This window comes from Orcinus orca, chromosome 13 (genome assembly GCF_937001465.1).
Source record: "Orcinus orca chromosome 13, mOrcOrc1.1, whole genome shotgun sequence".
NCBI lineage: Eukaryota > Metazoa > Chordata > Mammalia > Artiodactyla > Delphinidae > Orcinus > Orcinus orca.
In genome coordinates, this window is record NC_064571.1 from 37,310,482 (window position 1) to 37,334,176 (window position 23,695).

Sequence of the window (23,695 nt, forward strand, 5' to 3'; positions counted from 1 at the left end):
CACTTGAGAAGAAAGTGTATTCTGTTATTTTTGGATGGAATGTCTTATAAATATCAATTAAGTCATGGTGGGTTTTTTCTTCATTTGTTTTGTAATTTGGATTGTGAGCTAATGTTTGGGCTCTCTCTTTGGGAATGCTAATGAGACCGGGTTGAAGCCTCTATCTTCAATAAAGGATGTGCTTTTGCTTCCCGGTCCATGTGGGTTGTATATAAGCTCTATGAGATAACAAAAATCTCATATAGTACTTTTTTTTTTTTTTTGGTAACCATAATAGTTCTTAGCACATCATTAGTCTCACTCCACTGTTTAGAAAAAAAATGACAGTAACAATATAAATGTATTATCATTTGTATATTGAAATTTGCATTTTGAAATGTGATTCCCACATATAAAAAATTCTGTCTTTGTATACTTTGAAATCATAAACTAGTAAGTTTCACACATATTGTAGATTTATACATAACATCAATTACAATGATATTTTTAAGCTTATACATTTATTTGACTTCCCCATATTTTAAGTGTTGTAGTTATAAGGTATGCCTATGGTATTTATGAAAGCCCATTTGCCAACTTCATCATTTTTTTGTTAGGGATCACCCTGCCAGTGTATAAGACAGTCCTGTGCACAAGAAATGTAGAAAGGGAAGTGATCACAAAAATGAGAGATAGAAAATATATAGGAGAAAGGAATATATGTGGAAGAAAGGAAATAGATATGTGTGAGAAAGGGAAAAAGAAGAAAGGAAGAAATAAATAAGGGTTTTTAAATTTTCAAAAGGAAGGAGTAAACAGGGGTTTTCAAATGAAACATTTGATATTTTAATATTTATTCAAGTCACCGGGGGTATTTGCTAAAAAAACAGATGTCCAGGACCAGACTACAGAGATAATGAGTCAATAGATCTGAGAGCAGACTCAGGAATCTAGGTTGGTCTTAGACAACCATTTAAGAAATACTGGAATAGGGTGAGCACAGAATTAGAAAATGACACATGGTGGGGACTGGAGACATGCCAATAACAACTGACAAAGGAGCAACTTCTGCCACAGGATGCTCACCCTAGCTATTTGGAGATCCTCTGAAAGATACTAGTGTATGTCTAGACTCAAAATCTCTTTCTGTGTTTTCAGTACCATCCACAGTATGTAAGATAACACTCCGACCAATGATATTCACCTGAGCCATAAAATGACCTCACAGTGAAAGAAATAAGAAACAGGCTTTCTAAAAAGTATTATCAGCATTATTCTTAAATGCAGTAAAACAGCCCACACTAGAAACAGAGCTGATTTTTCTCACATGAGGGATTTAGTGTGTTTAAATTATCACAGGGTGACCTGGCTAAGGGAACATGGCCCACCTCCTGCAGATCACTATGTCCTGGGATGAGGATGCTGGCCTCCTTGCACTGACGAACTCCGAAGAAGTTTCAAAACACCGAGGGGCAACAGGTACACAATCTGGGCACTATGAGAAGTCTGCAGCCCGGTTCATTTTCTTAGGATACAGGCTGAAATCATGGAGTAGGGCTAAAATCAGAAAGAGAAGAGGTAAGTGGTGTCAGGCTGAGTGTCACAATTACAGTTTAGGGGAAGGATCCATACCTTAAAATGACAATAATCAAGGAAAGCCCCAACTGGAATAAGCCTGAAGGCTTATTGTTCACTTATTATGTCTCCTCTGAATTCCAGACCACTGTAGGTTTTAATCTTATAATTATGGGGGAAAAAATGATCTTGCTCACTTCAAGACCGTAAATCAACCCTAGGTCTCTCAAGTTGACTTGTCTATGGAGAATGGACTTTGGGTATTCTAAGTGGTTTTGAAAATCTTTTTTTTGTAGGTATGTGATATGTGATTTGTCTTTCCTTGGTTTCTTGGTAGGAAGCAATTGTCGTAAATTTCAAATAACGTGCAGAAATGCACCTTGTGGGAAAGAAGGTGGATTTTTGCCAGTGTATTTGCTTTTGTGGGCATCTCTGTTCAGGTTTATTAGTGATAACAGTTCCTTTCAAGTACAAGTGCGTGGAAAGTGTTAAGGTCTGTAAAATGATTACGAGACAGTAGGCAAGAAATTGAGAAAAAGCCATAGCTCCTGGGAATGAGCCGCGAGAAGATCTAGTAGTGAGTGCTCCCTAGGATTGCTGTCAGGGTACAAGGTGAGGACCGTGGGCAGAGAAGTGGGAGCGGTGCGGGAGAGAGGGCTGGAGGGAGCTAATACATATATACACGCACAAAGCCCATACAGCTTCACTCATGCCAGGTTAAGAAGTGCCTTTTCCAGAAACTCAATAAAGAAATGGTATGCATTCAGGAGCTGTTTCAACCTGTCCACACCCTACCCTGACTTCCCCAGAAAACAGGCCAAGCAAGGAGGCAAATGCCATTGCCAAGCCTCCGGTCTCTGGCGTCCAGCTCCCTCAGCTCCCAGAGCACAGCCCCACAGGGCGTCACACGGAGCTGCCTCCAAGAGTGGGCACTGCACCGACCTGAGGTAAAGTTTTGATGTGATTCACTCCAAATCTGTCTGCCACTCGAGAGTGGGGTTTGGCCGCAGAGGCTCCCCGGCAGCACCAGGCAGAGGCTGAGCAGCAGCAGCAGTAACAGCCTGCAGGCTGAGTAAGGAGCCAGCCTCCGCCGCCTCCTCCTCCTGCCGGCGCGGAGTCGGCAGCACAGCCAGTCCCTATCGCTGTCACGCCGCCAGCAGCGCGGCCCCTCCGCCCCCCACCCCACCCCACCCAGCACGGCCCCAGCCCTCTCACTGTTATTTGCTTGACTGACCCGAAATGGGCAGGAGGGAGGACCTGGGCGCCTGAGGGAGGGGAGGGCGTTGGCCCGCCCACTCCTTCCCCTCTGGCTCTCTGAGGCAGCTTCTCCTCCTCATTGGTCACACACTTGCGTCCATCACCTCCATGCGGCCCCGGGATTGGCAGAAGGCGCACTTCGGAGCGAGGAGGGCAGAGTGACTCCGCTGGTCTCCGGCGCCTCATCTTTCCCTCCACCCCCCTTTTCAACGTCCACCCACCTCTCCCCAGCCCCCACTCCATTCCCCCTCCCTACTCCAGTTCGCGGCAGTGTCCTTAGAAGACTCATTGGGCCAGGGGCGAAGCCAGCCGCCTATCGAGCCGCGCCGTCATTGGCCGACGCCCACGCCCGTCGGAGCGGCAGGCTTCGCCACTGGGTGGCTTCTCTCCGCTCCCCGCCCCCCCCAAAGCCTCGCCCTCTCAGTCGCCTCCTCCCCTCCCGGCTCTTCCACTGCCCCCTTTCCCCTCCCGTCCCCGCCGCGTCTCCCCTGTCCAGCTGGGCGGGGACTGCTGTACGACTCTGTAAAGTCTGTGAGTCACTGCACAACCTATCAATCCAATTAAATGTCTTGAGCGAGCCGAGCAGGCGGTGCTGCCGCCGCCGCCGCTCGCCCAGCCGCGGCCGCCCCTTCTCGCAGCGCCCCTCTGATCCATGGCTGTCTGTACTTGTTACGGTGTAACCTCCTCCTCCGCCTCCTCCGCCTCCTCCTCAGGAGCCGCTGCAACTTCCCCTCAGCCAGCCTCCTCCTCTGCTTGGGGACTGCAAAGGCATGGGATAGACCTAGAGCCACTTCTCTCTCCCCTCCAGCCCTCGCTCAATCTCCCCCCTTTAAATTAAAGTCTATTCCTCGCTCCTCGTCGTTTTAGGGATTTATTTGTCAGTCTTTTATTTCCTCTGATTTTATTTTCCCTCCCTGGGGCAGGGGGGTCGCAGGGGCCGGTGGGTTTATTTTAGGGAAGGGGCTCTTCCCCCCCCCCCGTTTCTCCTTGTCCCTTTGCGGCCGTGACTTGATTTTCCTGCCCCTCTCCGCTCCCACCCCTCGAACTCAGCGTCCTGCACTCGAGTGACGCAGCGACACCCTCCGCCCACAGCCCAGACGTCCCCTCCCTCGCTGCCACCCCGACCCGTCTCGGGGCTGGACCTGGTGCCGACTTCACAGAAGGGTGAGTACCGTGTTGGGTTGGCGGAGGGGTGGGGGAGAATCTAGAAAAATGTTGTAGCCGGTCCACTCTGGGGAGAGCAGGGATCACGTTGTGGGCTGGAGGTTCCCGGTCAGGCGTGGATTTGAGGTGGCGACTGCCTCCCCCTCGCTCCCTCTTCCCCCGCCCCTCGACTCCTTATTCACCAGCCTTGCTGTATTTCTAGGTATTGCCAGACTTCCACCATCGGGGCATTATAATGCTTATAAAATGAGCTGTAATGGCATGCTTTCTTAGTGAGTGGTCATAGTCAGCGATGTGATCTGATAGACTGTATGACCTGCAAAAAGTGCAAAACGGCTAATGGGTAGGTTTTCCTCCAAATCAAAGTTAAACTTTTATTCAATAAAGGCAAAGTAAAAGGTATTTCTAATTTGAATGTGTGGAGATAGACCAAGAGAAGACAGGTTGCCTTGTGGCATGGCTTACTATTTTTATTTTAAAATAGTTCTTTAGGTTCCCTTTTGAAAAAAAAACGTGAATTCAGTATTAACGTAAAGGTTATGAAGTCTTTGAACCTGTTGGAGGAAAGCAAGGTAAGATGCAAATCCAGCTTGACACTTCATCTTTAGCTCACCTCTATTCTAGCAAGAAATTAAAGCACAGAATTTTTTATTTCTCTGTCACTGGGCACAGTGGGGTGTGCTAAGGACAAAAAGGGCTTTTTTTTTCTTTTGATATCTCTCTTTTGTATACTTGATTGCTCTTGAACAAAATTTTAATTTGGTCTCTTGGTTGTTGGCTGTTCAAAAGTACACATACTTGGCCATATATGCTTTATGAGAATCTTGCCCTGTGCATCTTTAATATTTAATTTGAGATAAAACTAAAAATTATGAGAAATAGTTACTCTGAATCACCTTCTGAGGTCGCTTTTGAGAATTCAGCCTATTTAAAATGGTATTCCTCTTTTTGAATCAAGTTCTGGTCTAGTTGTCCACAAGATTCAAATTAGGCCAAACCAAACATGTTTTGAAATATTAAAGTACAGGAAAGGCCTTTTAGTAGTTCATTCTCTCCTTCTCTTTCAGACTAACCAGAATAAGTTGTTGATAAATTTAATTGTAAAGAATAGACTGTTCCTGTACTGAAATCTGCCAAGTTTCTACAGAAAGATTTCTTTTTAAAGAGGAGAAATGTGTTTATGATCAGCCAAAAGTAGTAAAGTTGACTCAAATGTAAGTGCTGTCATAAGGAAATGCTTATCATAAGCCCCAAAACCTTGCAGAGTGTTTCAGGAAGACTTATACAAAGTCTTTTTGAATTGTTTAATAAATTTCATCATGTGGTCTTTTTCTTGAGTGTAAGACTGAATTATTGAGAGGCCTCAGAGCAGAGGGGAGCCATGCTGCCTGAGTTTGAATCTAGCCACCATCCCTGGACGGCTGACTGACCTTAGGCAGGTTTCAAACCTGGCCTGTGAGGGTTTTCTCCTGTAAACGGGAGGAATGACTTTTCATCGAAGGGTTGCCTTAAGGATAAGTGAGAGGGCACAAGTCACAGAGTACTTGCTGTTAGCTGCCCCATCATCATCATCACCATCATCACCATCACCATCGTCCACTGAGAGGATGTGTGATGTAGTGGTTAAGGGGACCTCCACAACCAGACTGTAGGTTCAAGTGCCAGCATTTCCTCTTGCTATCCTCGTGATCTTGGCCGCGGTAACCTCAGATTCCCCATCTATAAAGCGGGGATAATAGAAAAATTTACTTCACAGGGTTACTGTGAGGTCGGAATGAGTTTGACTAGTATTTGGTACATCTTTTCAAGTTTAATTCTGTTTTGTTCCTGGTATGTCTTGAAACAATGGATGACTATATTTTTTAGAACTATACTTTTGTAAAGATAAAGAATTATTGCTGTCATTGAAATAAGCAGAGTTCTTATCCATATGCATGATGATTTATGGGATTTATACTTTTCAATGAAGTTTATATGAGTTTTTATGAAAGTTAGTTATTGGATGAGTTGAGTTGATTACTCTTTCATTTAAACTTGCATAACCAAATATATATACCACTATTATAACGATACCTATCACATATTTGCTGTTATATGTGATTTTCTCTTCTGCTAAACAGAAAGCTCTTTGAGGGTAAGAATAGTGTTTCATTCATAATTTAATCCCAGGTGCCCAGCAGAGTACCTGGTACATAGATAGGCTTAATGAATGCTGTAGAATGAATTAAACAATGTTATTCTCAATTTGTTTATGAGTAGTTGAATGACATTGTAAGTGATGTTATGGAGCATACTATTATTTGTGGTGTTGAGTTGAATTTTTATGTTCTCAATTACTATTTTTGGAAATAGAGAGGGAATTATAACATGTTTTATTAGGAAAATATTTTTCATTTTGAAGATTGAACTTAAAAATATTCTGAAAAGTACATATCAAATGTCTTCTTTTAATACCTGATGTGGCCATTTTTTTTACTGAAAGACTTTCTGACTCCCAAACTTCCTGTAACTAAGTTGGATGTTATTATAATTAATACAAATTATACAAATTAGATTTTGAATGTCCCAAATGATGATGTGATGTTATTATCGGCTTCAGAATCAATAATAATAAAGAGAATTTATCAAACCAACACTGTGGAAATAAAACGATATCATTTGCTTAAGGACCTAAGCTTTATTTCTCTTTCCATTCAAGAGTGAAATTCTTTCTCTTGAGCAGTCTTAATAAATAATTAGCTTTTCAAATAGGCGTAGTAAATAGTGTAATAGGAATCATAAAGAAGGTATATGTAATTAGCAAATAAAGCACTTTAACTAACTTCACCACACACTTAATAGGCATTACACAATTGGGTAATGTATCTTTTTAAATAAGAAAATTGATCGGGCCTGTGCCACCCGCTTCATTTATAGAATCATTCTGCTTTACTTGTCAATAAAACCAGTTTAATTACTGTGCCTTCTGAAATTATAAAAATGCAAGAAATATCTTTCATGAAAGAGATATCCTCAGTAACAAAATCTGAAAACTAATCTACTCATAAGTGTTACAGAGTTCCATAACATTGTTAAAACTTTTCAGATATGTGAACTATCTAGTACAATGTGGGTAATTTTGTATATATAATCCTTTGTCTAACCAAATCATCAGTTATCCAATTTAGTTGAATATATTGCATTTTCACTGGCTAAAACAATTAACTTTTTAAAAGTCGCCCTTTTTTGTTCATACACTTTTAAAGCAGATAATCTAAAATGAAACTTTAAAAAATTAATTTATAGGCACTTAGAAACTACACTTAAGTGTCTGGTCTGCAAGATGAAAGGTCTGAGTTTTTGCTTAACACATTTCAGCATGACTATTTTTGTAGCTCATATCTCTTTCATTTAACATTTTTCGTTTTGGTGAAGACATTTGAGTATTTATTGATATTTTACAGATGTATATAATGTCTTCAACTTTTAAAAAAGTGAAGTTTCTGATGAAGAATTGTCTGGGGGTTTCCCTGGTGGCGCAGTGGTTGAGAGTCCGCCTGCCGATGCAGGGGACACGGGTTCGTGCCCCGGTCTGGGAAGATCCCACATGCCGCGGAGCGGCTGGGCGCGTGAGCCATGGCCGCTGAGCCTGCGCGTCCGGAGCCTGTGCTCCGCGACGGGAAAGGCCGCAACAGTGAGAGAATGGCGTACCACAAAAAAAAAAAGAAAAAAAAGAAAAAAAAAATATATATATACTCTGTCAGTGATCAAAAGGAGAGGAAAATTATTTTTGTGTTATCTATTGACATAAACTTAGAATTAAAGTCCCTGAAGTTCTAGACTGAACCATGCTACCGATTGGCACGTGACCTTGAGCATTACACTTAACCTCCAGGACTCTCCCTGTTCTTATCCTTTTTTTTTTTCATCGTTATTAGATTATAATTGCTTTACAATGTTGTGTTAGTTTCTGCTGTACAACAAAATGAATCAGCTATATGTAACCTATATCCCCTCCCTCTTAGGCCTCCCTCCCACCCTCCCCATCCCACCCCTGTGGTCCTCACAAAGCACGGAGCTGATCTCCCTGTGCTATATAGCAGTTTCCCACTAGCTATCTATTTTACACATGGTAGTGTATATATGTCAATGCTACTCTCTCAATTCGTCCCACCCTCCCCTTCCCCCTACGACCCCGCCGTGTCCACAAGTCCGTTCTCTATGTCCTGCCCTGCCACTAGGTTCATCAGTACCATTTTTCTAGATTCCATATATATGTATTAGCATACAGTATTTGTTTTTCTCTTTCTGACTTACTTCACTCTGTATGACAGACTCTAGATACATCCACATCACTACAGATGACTTAATTTCGTTCCTTTTTATGGCTGAGTAGTGTTCTTATCCTTTCAGTGGGAAGAGGGAAGGCATTTACCCTGCCCTCACTCACGGAGGACATTGTAGGGATAAGTTGTAAGTGCTTTTTAAAAGCATTGGAGAAGGACAGGGTGCAAGCAAATACAAAGTAAACATTTGCATTTAGAAATGGACGTTTGTTTGTCATTATTAAAAAGTTGTGACTTTAGATCTTTTGTCTGAAGGGCATTTTTCCTTTTAACTTTATATTTGTAGAGACTTCTTACTGGTATGTTCACAAGAAAGTATAAGGTACCTAAAAGAGCCAAGAAACTTTGAAAGGGATTTTAAATGTTAACATTGAGTTTTGGTATATCCTAGATTATAGCAGATGTTGATATTGTAAGAACAAACTTTATGTATCTAGGAGATAATACATTTTATTAACTTAAAGCTTGTAAAACTTTCACGTGTGTTGCAGTAAAAAATGTTTAGATGTATCAGTTTTGTTAGCAGTATATTCAAAGAGAAAAATTAGATTATTTACTTTTAAATTTCAAAAGGATTACTTGGCTAGAGGACCCCTTCTTACACTAAGTTATTTTTGTACCTTGAATACAGTGAAATGTGCACATTTCAGAATATAGTGGCTTGCAGGATTTTATTTACTCCAGCGAATCTTTTATTTAGGAAGGTGAGTGAAGACAGGTATGGAAAGGCTGTATTTTAAGAAACTAGTTTTTTTTTCCTCTTGTCCCTAAAAATGAGTTCTGAGTCTTTAAAAGTCAAAAAGCCCAGAGTTAGCACATTATGTCAGTTTCTTTGAATTCAGCTTTCCCTCTCTGTGGTTATTAACAGAAGAGTTGTCACAACCTTATGATATTATCACTTTTTAAAGTGGAAATGAAATTCTAGTGTACTCAGAGTAAGACCTATTAAAACAAGTGGGACATACAAAGAAATATTTTTTGTTCCAACTAATATTAAGTATCGTGAACAGTGATCCTCAAATGCGAGGTTGCTAAGCAGAAAGCAACTTTTAAAAGTGTATTGTCCTTTTGTCCTTATTGTTCAACATCCAATTGATGAAAACTCAGAACGATCAGATTTCTTTTCTACTTTTTAATGTATAGTCCACACTGATGTTTATAAAGTTTTGTGTGATGTTACGTACAACTCTGTAGTATTGAATGTTTACTTTTAACATATTAAATAAAATGACCAAAACAGTCCACCTTTTATTTAAATTTTATCTGATTTTCACAACCTTCTTCCCTTTGTTCTACCATTGTTGTTCAGTTTTCTTAATATTACCACTTGAATTTGTGTTTCTTTTAATGCGGCATCTTTCTCATTTTGCTCTTCTTTTCACATTGGTCTTTTTCCTTGATTATGACAGGTTTTTTTCTTTGCCCCTCTTTTGCCTTTGCCTCTGTTTAAGGCATGGAATAGGGGTTTTCATCTATTTCAGTCTGCTTTTATGAGACTGAGGCAAAGGCCTTCCATATAGAAAATTTGCTTTGCCTTATTTTGGAAGATGAGCTCTCTGATCATCTTATCTACACAAAACTTAAGGGGCCATTTTGTAAACCTAAAACCAAGTTTTAACTCATGTTTCAAGGTGGTAAAAAGGGACAGTAGCGATGTGTTTATTATTTACTGCTTTTCTATTAATCTCTTTTTTTGGGGAGTTAACCACAGAATTTTTTCTGTCCACATTACCTTGAAACATCTCAAACATCCAGGCTTTGTGCTGCTCGGTGCCCAGTGCTGGGCGAGCCCTGGCGGCAGTCTGAGCTATGACCGTGGCCACCTGACCACGTGGGGGGCGAGTGGGCCTGAGAACAGCACATTAGACATGAAGAGCAGGTCCTTTGTTTTGTTTTTAACTCCGTAAAGCCAGACAGAACCTCAGACTCTGTCCACTGTGAGGTTTTCCAGGGTTCGCCATTGTTGAATGACTAATGTTCCTGGTGAAGTAACCATTAGCTTTATTGTCTTCCAGTGGCCTCAGCTCAAATGAAATGTATCCCTTTGAGTTAATTTTGTTTTGATTTTAAGACTTCTTTTCACTGAGAAAATCAAAGGGTATGAAAATGAATATGTATTTTTAAACAAAAAAGATTTACATAAAAATCCTTTGAGTAAAAAGATTTTCTAAGGACTCAAATCCATTAATTTGGAGAGAATGTTTAGTAGTTTCTTTCTTATTTTTTTAACATCTTTATTGGAGTATAATTGCTTTACAATGGTGTGTTAGTTTCTGCTCTATAACAAAGTGAATCACCTATATGTTTAATAGTTTCTTAAAATACTTGACATTATTCAGACATTGGTAGTAGAAAACCTTTCAATTTGATTAACTGAAATGAATCCCCTTTTTGATTTACAAAACAAACAGTCCATTGTTACTTTTTATTTAAACAATTCAAATATAGGGTTAGATAAACTTCATTTTGGAGTTGATTACATAAGAGACTTTCCAGAAATTGTACTTTGTAAAATCTATGCCTCTTGGAAGAAGCTTGGTCTTTTCTTTTTTCTTTTGTAAACCTATATCCCATTCCTGACTTCATTCATTTATTCATTTCATTCAGCAGATTTATTGAGCACTTACTATGTGCCAGCTACTCTTATGAGGCATATACATTATAGCAGTGAAGAAAAGTAACAAATATTATTGTCCTTGTAGAAATTACATTCTAAACTATTTTGATGTGTTTAGAGCTTGTTATCTACTATTTTGAGTAGTGATAACTAAACACTGTGTAATAATGGTTTGAAAAAAAAGTCAAGATTTCTTCATACGGATTTTATACCTTTTAAGTTGGTACAAAAGTCTAAAACTGAGTCCTGAAACAAAACTGCATTCAAATGGACAATTTTTATTTGAGTTTGAGTTGAAATATTAAAAACCTATAATGTTGCTGATGTTTCCACCAGAAATCATGAAATCATCCTCGTTTATGAACCCTGGGAAACCTTACATTGGACATGGTCTGAAATTTCTCCTAGCTTTTCTCCTAGCTTTTCTTTACACCTTTGAAGTTGTTTTCTCACTTTGCTTTGTTTTCTTTGTGACAGAGCCTGAAAAACATGTGTAACACTGAAAATTGCACAATGGAAATGTAGTCATCTCAGCTATATGGCACAATTAACAAGAAAATCTTAAGTTTCCTTTGTCTAGTGTACATAAAGAACTAATCTTTTGTTTCTGTGATTGTAAAAACTATGTAATTTCCTAAACAAATAAAACTCTTAGTGTACATTTCCACCTCAAATATTAAAGAAGATATATGTGTTTTTGTGGTACAAATAGCACGAGTATGATATAATATAATGATTTTCATTAATTATTTTATTTTTGTTCATAAATATTTAACACATGTCCCAAGTGCTTGGGGATATCAGAGACTAATAGACATGGCACCTGTCCATAATGGTTTTCACAGTCCAGTTGGGGAGACAAAAGATCCCCACATGAAAATTGTCTCTTGTGCTGGGCAATATGAGATTTAACTTGATGGAAAGTCTGGTGTAGGCCACTACAGTAAGCAAGGTCAAATGGACTTGCCTTCTGGAAGTCCTGGATGGCCTTCATAGGAATCCATCCTTCCTTTTTTTGTTTTTGTTTTTAATCCTTTTAAGTTTGGGAAAGATTGCCATCTTTGTGCCTTATGCACCTAAGGGTAGAACAGTCCCTTTTCTAGCTACTGCAACTGCTCAGCAAGGAAGGAAAGGAAATGGAGTACACACCCTAGCCATTTATTATCAATACATTTGCTAGCTATCCCCGAGGGAAGCAGGGACTCTGAACCGAAAACAGAATACAAATGCCCCAACTTCCAATGGTTCAACTTCCAATGCTTCAACTTTACCATGGTGTGAAAGTTCTATACATTCAGTTGAAAATGGAGCTGGAATTTTGAGTTTGGATCTTTTTCTGGGCTGACAGTATGCTACACGATCCCCTCGTGATGACAGTCACGAGGTAAATAACTAATACACTTACAACTATTCTGTACCCGTACAACCATTCTGTTTTTCACTTTCAGTACAGTATTCAATAAATTACATGAGATATTCAATACTTTAGTATAAAATAGGCTTTGTGTTAGATGATTTTGCCTGATTGTAGGCTAATGGAAGTGTTCTGAGTGTATTTAAGGTAGGCTAGGCAAAGCTGTGATGTTTGGTAGGTTAGGTGTATTAAATGCATTTTCAACTTAACAGTATTTTCAGTTTACATGGGTTTATCAGGATGTAACCCTGTTGTAAGTTGAGGAAGATCTGTATGGGCACACAATGGATATGGTTCGGGTTCTTGAGGACAAAAATTTTTCCAGAGCTTTGGGAAGGCTGGTACATCAATGAGGGCCCTGTACACAAGGGGAGTTCCCTGAAAAATGGAAGAAACACTGAAAGGGGAGGAAAGAAGTGGAGATGGAGACTTTTGATAGCTACTGAAGACACACTCTTTTTCCCTCAGTTTTGCCTGGAGCAGTCCTGCCTGGGAGATGGGCATACCCTGGGTCTAATATGCCAAACTTAGGAAGTCTATATATTGCTGTAATATGTAGGTATGATCTTTCTAAATTGTTTTGCTTTTCAGTTAGCCGAGATTCCTGATATGTGTGTGTTTAAATTCTAAAATATAATCCCATGTGACTATGGCTTTTGTTTTCATTTTCCTGCACATTTAAAAATATTAAGAATTTCTTTGTTTTTTGAGTATATTTGTTTATTTGGACCTAAATCTAAGGTAGAAAAACACAATATATGCTTGCCTGTTAGATTTAAATTAGGGGGAAAATTCTAAAGCCTTAATGTTTATTTTAGCCATGGATGAAAGTATTTGGACACTTGTATGGAGACTTTTTTTTTTAATTGTTTCTTTTCTGAGAAACTGTATCTGTGCTAGAACCATCACACATCTATTTGATTTAAAGGCCACCTGGGATAGTTATGTTCATTATCTTGACTGCTGATGATTTCAAGGGTATATAGATATGTCATGACTTACCAAATTATACATTTTAAATATATGCATTTATTGGATATCAGTGAAACTTTAAGAAAAAGCCACCTAGGTTGTAAGGTATATTTTTCAAGACAAAATCTCTATTGTAAGATTATATTTTTAAAGTTTGTCATTTATTTTTTATTTCTTTTTAAATTTTATCTACTGTTTATTTACCTCTATCCCATACCCCAGTCACATATGTTTTAAGAAAGACAAATGGAACCGCAGAGACTCACGTGCCAGCTGAAATTTTGATATAGGACCTTAGAGAGCTTTCTACTGTATGTAATGCTCACTAGAGTATTTTTAAGTAATTTGCACAAATTTGAATTTGGAGAATTGGAGTTGTGTATTTTTCAAGGAATTCTTCTTTCCTTATAGTTTAACAGATTGTGACTCATCTTTGGCGTGGAATAAAGAGCATGATTTTAGTAGGACTTTTTTTTTTTAAAGAGATTAAATGGCTTAATGCTTCTCCTTAAATATTGTTCCTTTTTTTAATTGCTTTTTTTTTTTTTTTGCGGTTCGCGGGCCTCTCACTGCTGTGGCCTCTCCCATTGCGGAGCACAGGCTCCGGACGCACAGGCTCAGCGGCCATGGCTCACGGGCCCAGCCGCTCCGCGGCATGTGGGATCTTCCCGGACTGGGGCACGAACCCGTGTCCCCTGCATCGTCAGGCAGACTCTCAACCACTGCGCCACCAGGGAAGCCTTAAATTGCATTTTTATAAATTAAATTTTGGCATGTTGGACCATAGAGTCTATGGATAGATTTGTTTAGGGAATAACCGAGTCTGCTCCGTTCTTCTTGCCCTCGTGGTCTTAAGCACAGCACAGAAGGCTTCATTATCGATCTGTTAGAGTCCTGGTCTAATTTTAATTGAGTATTCCTTATGTTACCCAATGTGTTTCAGAGAAATTTCTTCATTGTTGGAATTAATGCTTAACTTTAAAACGGCAATTTTGTGTGTGTGTGTGTGTGTGGCTGCGCTACATAGCATTCCCCGACCAGGGATCAAACCCCCACCCCCTGCAGTGGAAGCGTGGAGTCTTAACCACTGGACTGCAGGGAAGTCCCTAAAACGGCAATTTTTTATGAATAAAAAACATTCCAGAAAAAAAATTTGAGTTGTGTTTTTGGGATTGGGACTGTCCGGGTATAAATGAGTTGTGCCTTGCAAGCTCAGGCTCCTTCTACCATACAAGAGGGCCACATTACAATCACCCATCCCCAGGCCACAACCCAGGGTGAGGCCCTGGTTTCAATATTTTTGGAAGTCCTCAACTTATTCCAGTGTAGAGCCACACTGTGCTCTGCAGTGCTGTATCTCACACCATATTCCCCCACACCCAAACTTTCTGTTGTAAAACTTTTCAACTATGTAGAAACCTTGAAAGAATAATTCAGCAAAGACCCATATTTCCTCCACCTAGATTCAGTAATTATTAACCTTTTGCTTTATTTTGCTTTATGACTCTCTGTCTCCCTTTCTTTATATGTATAATTTTTTGTACCATGTGAAAGTAAGTTTTAGATATCATGACTCTTTACCATTAAATATTTCAATATGCATCTCCTAAGAATAAGGACATCTTCCTACATAACCACAGTACCATTATCACACGTATGAAAATTAATAATAACTTGGAATGCTTTTCAAGAGCTCAATTCCATTTATTAAAGATGTATGAATTCACATTCTGCTAAAAGTTAAATGCATATGAAGTGAGAAGTTCTGCAGAATATGAAATTCTGGGTATTTTTGCTAAAGATATGTTTCTTATCTGTGTTTGCAAGTAAGGCCACTACTTCAAACATTTTTGTAGGGTAAATGCCTTTTCTTATGTATGGCGAGGTAAGATCCTTTCTAGATCTAACGTCGCATGATCATATCATGAGAAAAAAAAAAATTATCAAAGTTCATGCCACAGTGTGGTTTAATGGAAAAAGCCCTATTTTGAGCCAGAATGATGTTGGTTCAAATCTTGCTCTGCCACTTACTGCAGGTGACCTTGGAGAAGTTGAATTCATGTATCAGGATGCTTTTAGAAACCACCCTCAAGCTTGCTGGAATCATCAGGAAATTTATTATTTCACAACAAATCCAGAGCCACGGCGGGCTCCAGGGTTGGTCAGTTCTGTAGCTCAGGTTCTTAGCGTCTTTTGGCTTTCAGCTGGGTTCCTTGCTGGCTCCCACGTCTGTTTTGGCTCCTTCCTCAAGCTGGTTCACATGCTGATGTTATGGCATTCAGAGGAAGTCAGAAACCTCCACAGGTGTGGACTGTCAGTCTTTCTGTCTGATTGGGCATCTCTGCCCACATCTGGACCAGAGGGCTGGGGTTCTCTTAGGGAGAGGAAGGAAGGAATGGATGTCAGGTATACCACGAACAGTGTTCATTACCCCTCTCTAAGTCTCCGTTTTCCTCGCTATAGAATAGGAACAGTGATAATCTACCTCTATGATTATTAATGGTATACAACAGGTAAAGCAACAGTACACAGCTGATTTTAATAAATGCTAATTCCTATTTTTTTCTTCTTTTCATCTTATGGAAAATTCTCTCTTCCTTTGATACTGCTACACTCCATTCTAGTAAGTATATGTAAGTGATTCTCTCAACTGGTCTTTTACCTGTCCTCTAACCTCAGTATCTAGGGCATAGCATTTTTTTTAAATAAATTTATTTATTTTATTTATTTATTTTTGGCTGCACCAGGTCCTCACCGCTGTGCGTGGGCCCTCTCCAGCTGCAGCGAGCAGGGGCCGTTGCTCGCCGTGGCACGTGGGCCTCTCACTGTGGTGGCCTTTCCCACTGCAGAGCATGGGCTCCAGGCGCATGGTCCTCAGCAGTTGTGGTGCGCAGACCCAGCAGTCGTGGTGCGCGGACTCAGTAGTTGTGGCACACGGGCCCAGCGGCTCTGCGGCATGTGGGATCGTCCCAGACCAGGGCTCAAACCCATGTCCCCTGTATTGGCAGGCGGACTCTGAACCACTGCGCCACCAGGGAAGCTCTAGGGCATAGCATTTTATGTGAATTTTGCACTTTGGTCAGGTACCCTCCATTAATCTATCTTGGCCCTTCTTATTTTTTCTTATATGTTTCAACTTTATATTATTCCAAAGCCAAGGAAGGGAAACTGTCAACAGTGTGCACATATTCATCAAGAGACAGATCAGATGGGAACAAAAATCTCTTTAATTTCACTATTCGTAAAAACAACAGAGTTGAAATAGATTTTTTCCCTTTATTTGAAAGAAATGCACCATGACCTGTGGAAAAGTCAGCAAAATAAAGCACTATATTTGAAACACAGTACTTTATTTGTCCGGGATAGACCGGGTCTTTGATATTTTGGGAATATCTAGTCTTGTCATGGTAGGTTAGCCAGGCCTATCATGGCAGTTTAGCCACTCTGGTTTCTCTAGAGCGTACTTTCTAAATAGAATTGTGTCTGATTTACAAGTCAGTCTTTTCTGGATTGTTTGATCTTGAGCCCTCTCTCACCCACTGTGAGAAAGTAGTCTTTTAAAGACGCGTTTTCCAGTATGTGTGCACACTGGTGAGTTTTTGTTCACGCATGCCCTTCTCAAAATATGTAGAGAAGGATTGTCATATTTTCCCCCTATGGAATTTCTAAAGCACTCCTGAATCACCTGCGAAGCCTGCAACATTGTCACAACCCAATCACGTGGGAAGATCTTCACCTTTTTAAAAAATTTTCTTCCTAAATGATGGGATCACTCTTGAAGGAGAGCTGCTGATTCTTCTTGACCCCTCAAGTAGACTATTTGATTCCTGTCAGCCTCCATGGAAAGAACAGAAGAAGGGTGAAAGTCTTGTGTCTCTCTTGACTTGGAAGATGCTAAGTCTTGGCTTGTCCCTAAATTTTCAGTTACAGTTTTTTTACTTTGTCTTTCATTTTCAGGCTTAGTGTTGATGAGGTACCTATTGCTCTAGTAAGCTCTGTGAATACTGAAAATACTCAGATTTTGAATGGTTCCATCCATAATTCAAAGCTTCTGCTGGCATGAATTGTTTTGAGCCAGAGGAATATTTTTTAAAAGAACTATTTAAGGGCTTCCCTGGTGGTGCAGTGGTTAAGAATCCGCCTGCCAATGCAGAAGACACGGGTTCGAGCCCTGGTCTGTGAAGATCCCACATGCTGCGGAGCAGCTAAGCCCATGCGCCAAAACTAATGAACCCACATGCTGCAACTACTGAAGCCCGTGCACCTAGAGCCCGTGCTCCGCAACAAGAGAAGCCGGTGCATCGCAACAAAGAGTAGCCCCTGCTCGCCACAACTAGAGAAAGTCTGCATGCAGCAACGAAGACCCAACACAGCCAAAAATAAAATAAATTTTTTAAAATAAGAATTATTTATGTATGTTTTGATGTTTTTTATACATCTCAAATGAAAGTTCTGTAAACTTTAAATTACAAAGCAGCACAATGAAAGCAGAATTCTGAAATAAATTGTATTTTATTAAAGAAGCCAGAGAAGGGCACTGTGGCTATAGTCTTAGTTAAAAGTGCTAGAGTTTGGGGGAAAAAAGTTAGAACTTTGTATTGCATTTCCTCAAAGTGCTGTTGGTTACTTTTAAAAAGGGTGACATAAGACTGTAACTTGTGAAGCTTGGTTTTGTTTGGGCAAATTTTTAATTTTAGTACCTTGCAGAAAAGTTTAGTGGACAAGATTCCCTTTGCTGTGTAACAAATGCTTTTACTATTTAGCTAAGGTTTACTACCAGTGGCTCAGAGGCTGAAAGGAAAAGTGAAATGACTGTTGTTTCCCATCTAATACTAGATTTTATTTTTATTTCCACTACCCAGTGTTAAAAAAGGAAATGAAAAGAAAGCAAAGATCAAGATCCAAAAGCTCAAACTAAAATGTAATTTCCGGGGCTTCCCTGGTGGCGCAGTGGTTGAGAGTCTGCCTGCCGATGCAGGGGACATGGGTTCGTGCCCTGGTCCGGGAAGATCCCACATGCCACGGAGCAGCTAGGCCCGTGAGCCATGGCCGCTGAGCCTGCGCGTCCGGAGCCTGTGCTCCGCAACGGGAGAGGCCACAGCAGTGAGAGGCCCGTGTACCGCAAAAAAAAAAAATAAATAAATAAATAAAAATTAATTTCCTAACTAGAATAAGGCTGGTTTTGCCATGATGTGAAAAGTCATCCGTAGGGAACGTTTGTTAATAGCTAAACAGTTGGCCATACTGATTGCTGGGATTAGTAGTTCGATTGGGATGTACTCCTGTCTTCAGATACTCAATCAGGCAGGTAAAAACCAATCAAGGCTAAGCAGTTGGGACTGACTCAACTTCTTTTTTGCCTCCCTACAGAGAAATGTTTCAACTATGCTTCTTGCCCCTACTTTTTCGTCTCCCTGAGAGAATGGAACAAAAGTCCAAGTGACAGTGGGTTGGAGAGCAGTGCATTATCTGCCTCTTATTACCCAGGACTTATATACTCTAATGATAGAATAATTGCTAGAGCTTTGTTTATCTTTCTTGATTCTATCATTTCTGTGTTGCCTTGGGAGCTTCTCATGGGCGGGGTCTAAAGTTGTGTGGAATGGATTCTAAGGACAAACTGCTTTTGTCCCAGGGCATTTATTGTCTTCATTTTCCGTAAGAAGTTCTTATTTTGGCTGAAAAATTGCAGCATGACCAACAAAAAATTGTTGACCAGCTAAGAAAAGTATATTTACAGTAGCTTTGAAAAAACTATTTGCAAAAGAGATTATACTTAAAGATTATTATTTCTGAAAGACCCATATACCATGGAGAAATTTTCTGGCCATGAATCTATTTTGCTGTATTAACCATTCGTGCCATTCAGTCTGTGCATCTTTAATTATATGCTATATATTTGAGCATGAGGCATTTGGGGACACTTACTGGTCAACTTCGAGTTTTGAGAAATTTTTTTTTAAGTTGCAGGCAGACAAAAACAAACGATAGTTTGAGGATATTAATGGAATTGTATTATGGTTGAAATTTTTGATTGTTAGAAAATTTGTCTGTAATTAGCCATAAATTTAGTTTTATTGTGGACCAAGTCATGGACTCTGCTGGAGATGCAGAGTCCTAACTTAGTGTGAAAACGTTCTGGTACAGGGACCCTCCTGTCTTCTCAGCACTGTTGTCATGTTCCACTTCAACCCATTTCACATGTTGTGGCTAATGTAGTGACTGCTGAGTGGTACGTGCACTAGATCAACAGGGGTCATAAGTTTTTGGTTTTGCTTTTTGCAGTACTTATGCATCATAAGAACAACATGGTGAAAACTGAAGCATTTTCTATTTGGGTTAATTTAGGATCACCAATAGAGATATAAAACATTTAACCTTTTTTTTTTTTTTTCTGTTTTGCTCTCACCTGATTACTGGATGGGGAGATGGGCAAAGAATCGATGTTGAGGGGAGGTGATGGAAGAGAGGTGCTTGTTGCTACCACTTTTTGTCCATCTGTGTAATCTACTAATCATTTCATATGGTCTCTGGCAACTGTTCTGGTGACAAGTTTTACTTCTTTTGGAGAAACTGTGATTTTTATTTTTGAATAAAAATAAGAATAAGAAAATGGGTTTTTAGGGCTTCCCTGGTGTTGCAGTGGTTAAGAATCCACCTGCCAATGCAGGGGACATGGGTTCGAGCCCTGGTCCAGGAAGATCCCACATGCTGTGGAGCAACTAAGCTCATGCACCACAACTACTGAGCCTGTGCTCTAGGGTCCGTGAGCCACAACTACTGAGCCCGCGTGCCACAACTACTGAAGCCCGCGCACCTAGAGCCTGTGCTCCGCAACAAGAGAAGTCACCACAATGCGAAGCCCGCGCACTGCAACGAAGAGTAGCCCCCGCTCGCCGCAGCTAGAGAGAGCCTGCGCACAGCAATGAAGACCCAATGCAGCCAAAAATAAATTTAAAAAAAATTAATTAAAAAAAAAAGAAAATGGGTTTTTAAAAACAGATTTCCTATTTCCTAAAATACAGTGGGAAAGGACTGCTGTGAGGCTGAGAAATCTGGAGGCCAGGAGACAAACAGTGGGTGCTCAAAAAATGCAGCTCCACGCCCTTGGGGAAAAAATAAAATAAATGTGGAAGCCTTTTCTTTTGTTCTTCTGCTTCATCTTATATTTGTATGCTTATAAACGTTATTGGTGTGAGAATTCCTCTTTTGAAAGCTTTCAAGTTGTTTTTCGGTCCAAGTTGTTGGCATTCTACCTCGCAGTATCCCTACTTCTTATTTGAGGAATACAAAAGGAGATGCACTTTAGACTACTTATCCTTTAACTTTTGAATACTGGATGCAGGTATTAGTGCAAATTCAGTATGCCATTATGCGATGAGGAAAAAAAAAAAAAGACATGTTTATGACTAGGAAACAGTTCTTGGCAAAGAGAAGTTTTGTCCTGTTCAATCAGTTACTGAAATGGAGTTGAGTTTTCTTTTATGTATGTCTTTTTTTTTTTTTTTGCGGTACGTGTGCCTCTCACTATTGTGGCCTCTCCCATTGCGGAGCACAGGCTCTGGACGCGCAGGCTCAGCGGCCATGGCTCACGGGCCCAGCCGCTCCGCGGCATGTGGGATCTTCCCGGACCGGGGCACGAACCCGTGTCCCCTGCATCGGCAGGCGGACTCCCCACCACTGCGCCACCAGGGAAGCCCTATTATGTATGTCTTTGAAGTTGAAATGATTCAGTAGTCATCTGTGAGCACTAGAGTAGTGAGTTCTTGGGAACGTTTGTACTCCCAAGGAGGCAGTTTGTGAAGCAAATGTATAGTGAGTAAGTATATTGTGACTTTTCTGACAAGCGTGCTATAGAGCAGATGATGTTTTGGTATACTGGAGCACAGCAGTTAAGCCACGAGGTGTCAAGTGGAAACTCAGGCACTTGGTCAATCCAGTTATCAGTTTCTACTCTTCATATGCTCTCATTTTCTTCGTGTGTATTTGTAATTGCTTTAAAGTGATCCTGCCAATTTGACAACCAGAAAGGGTAACAGAAATAAAGTCCGAATAGTTGATTTTAGAATTTTAAGTAAGTTGTATTAGGGGAACATATTAAGTGTGAGGATAACCATCAATTTGATTTTTCTTACTGTTCCTCTTGCTTATCTCCTTGACTGACAAGTTGACTGCTTCACTTTATGTAAAGTTTTATTTCTTTTAAATTAAAAATAAAAGTTCATGAACTTTGTGCTGACTCAGGATGTGTGATGCTGTGTTTTAATCACTGCTCTGTTCAGTCAGTAAAATTCCTATACTTTTAAAACATCCCTGACTGTCAGGTTAGCACTGCTACTACGTGCCGCCATTTTGTTATCATTGTTTTGCATCATCATTGACTTGTGTGATCAGGTGTCTTTCACCACATGAAGGGATGAAACTGGCAACAGTCATTTTATAATGGTGTATGTTAATGTATAATGTTTAATCTACTCCACATCTTTCTGCAAGGTTTTCTGGCATCCTTTTTTAGCATTCATGTTAAAGGAGGCACCCAGGATGGCCCTTCAGGTTTTTTGATGTGTTTAAGAATATGCGGTCAATGTTACTTGCTGGAAGCAGCCCTGGAAAAGTTGAACTGGTGCCATATATTTCTTGCTACTGTTATGTCTAACTATAAAATGAAGGAAGTGCTAATAACACTTCCTACTTGTTTAGCACGTTTTCCTCCCCAGCTCTCCAAGGAGTTGGCCAATATCAGGCAAGATTCCCAGCCCATGTTTCTATTATTTTATAATTCTTGTAACAATGTTGCATAAGGCTTCCACTCGGTATCTTTTTTCTTAAAAAAGATTTCTTAAAATCTTTTTTCCTAAAATTTGGAAAGTAATACTTGCTAGTATCATCCCCATTTCTCAGATACTAAGAACAAGGCATATCTTGGCTAAGTATTTGACCTAGGATTATACTATAATCAGCCGCAGTGCCAAAAACAGAATGCGGGATTCTTCCTCGACTTCATTTTATTACCGAGCAATAGTTTCTCTCCTTTACAGATACATATACTTACAACAGGACCAAAGAAAATACATTTCCAGTTTCCAAAAATATTTCCCACATCTCTTCTTCAGTGTTCCAGTGTTAGGATTTATACTAGATTTATTGTCTGAAGTAAAGTTTCAGTGCCGGTTATAAACACGATCTGTTCCCATATTATTCCTGATTTGACTACTATCCCAGAAGGTGATGGATAGCTGAAGAAAGAGTATAAGGAATGTATCCCCTATTTTCTTTTTGCCCTTCTAAATTTGGTTTAATATAAGGTTGCTTTCTACCAGGAAATTTCATGAATGGGCATATGGTAATAAGCCAGAGTTTTTTTTCTTTTATAGTAATAAACTTAACAAAATATCTCCCCAAAGTGGATTCAGTTAGAGTGTGTTAAACTTGAGCGAGTACTTCCTGAACTTACAGGGGGAAGCAACGCCAGCCACTCTGAAAATGAAGTTGTTCCTATAAAACTTAGTTACTGCAGTCTGAATATATTTTGTGCTTTGATGTAGATCTTCAAAATTCCTTTTGTTAATGAATGTATAACTTGAGGAGTCTGTAAAAACTAGAAGAATTCATCGTTCTGCTTTAAAAATACTTAAAAAAAACTGAGGATAAAGTTTCTGAGAGTGGCAGGTTTTTGTTTTTTTTTTTCCTTCAGAGTAACAGAAGTGAAAGCTGCATTTTGGTCAATTTTGCTCAGCCTTCTTAGTGACAACTCCAGGCGCAAAGCGTGTGCTGGTGTGCACACACAAAGCAGTCTTCTTGTTTTGGTGCCCCGCACGTGAACCACTGCATGTCCACACATGCCTCACATAAAGAGTCCATTCTTGCTCACGCGCAGCCAAGGAGGCTGGCCGCTGCAGTCTTCTGCTCAGGGGAAATTGGCAGCCTTTCTTCTCCTGTAAACAACAGCCTGACGTCACCCCCTGCAGCAGTGATAGTGGACCCACTTTAGAGATTCTCAACTGGCATATCTGCTGAAGGCCTGTCACTGGCTTTGATCATCTTCACTCACACTTGAATAAATGCAGTACAGAGAAATTCGTTAATGTCAGGAATACTGGTGTAGCCCTTTAAAATGGTTTGTGAAGTACTTGACCTTGAATTTTCACATATAATCCTAATGGGAAACCTGTGTGACGAGCAGGAGAATTGTAGTTATTTCTATTTTAGAAATAAGGTAACTCAAGTCCAGAGAATTAAAAAGTTAGCCAGTGGTGGAATGACTGAAATTCAGGCCTTCTAAACACTGTTTTGTCTCTTTTTACTATGTTAAATAACTTCTTTAGTAATTGTTAATTGTTCTGTTACTTCCTCTCTGAACTAAAATGTGTGGGATGATGATTTATGAGTTTT

The 23,695-nt window shown here is 40.0% G+C and overlaps 1 protein-coding gene and 1 long non-coding RNA gene across 14 annotated transcripts in view; one reads left to right on the plus strand and one right to left on the minus strand.

Moving 5' to 3' along the window:
- LOC117196918 (uncharacterized) overlaps window positions 1-3,002 on the minus strand; it is a 102,275-nt gene extending 99,273 nt beyond the window's left edge. For 5 of the 12 annotated variants that reach the window (XR_007471091.1, XR_007471090.1, XR_007471082.1 and 2 more), the window contains exons 1-2: window positions 2,497-2,759; window positions 1,368-1,536 (exon numbers count right to left, since the gene is read on the minus strand). This is a non-coding gene — a long non-coding RNA (uncharacterized LOC117196918). Of the gene's footprint in view, window positions 1-1,367; window positions 1,537-2,496; window positions 2,763-2,788 lie in introns of those variants that run through there. The other 7 variants (XR_007471085.1, XR_007471086.1, XR_007471083.1 and 4 more) reach the window with 5 other exon arrangements.
- A 329-nt stretch (window positions 3,003-3,331) lies between these two features.
- The window catches only part of SERTAD2 (SERTA domain containing 2), a 113,236-nt gene continuing 92,872 nt past the window's right edge, over window positions 3,332-23,695 (plus strand). Inside the window, exon 1 of one of the 2 annotated variants that reach the window (XM_049696422.1) lies at window positions 3,332-3,975. The gene's annotated coding sequence lies outside the window, so the exon portion shown is untranslated. The remainder of the gene's footprint in view (window positions 3,976-23,695) is intronic. The other variant, XM_012537049.3, reaches the window with a different exon arrangement.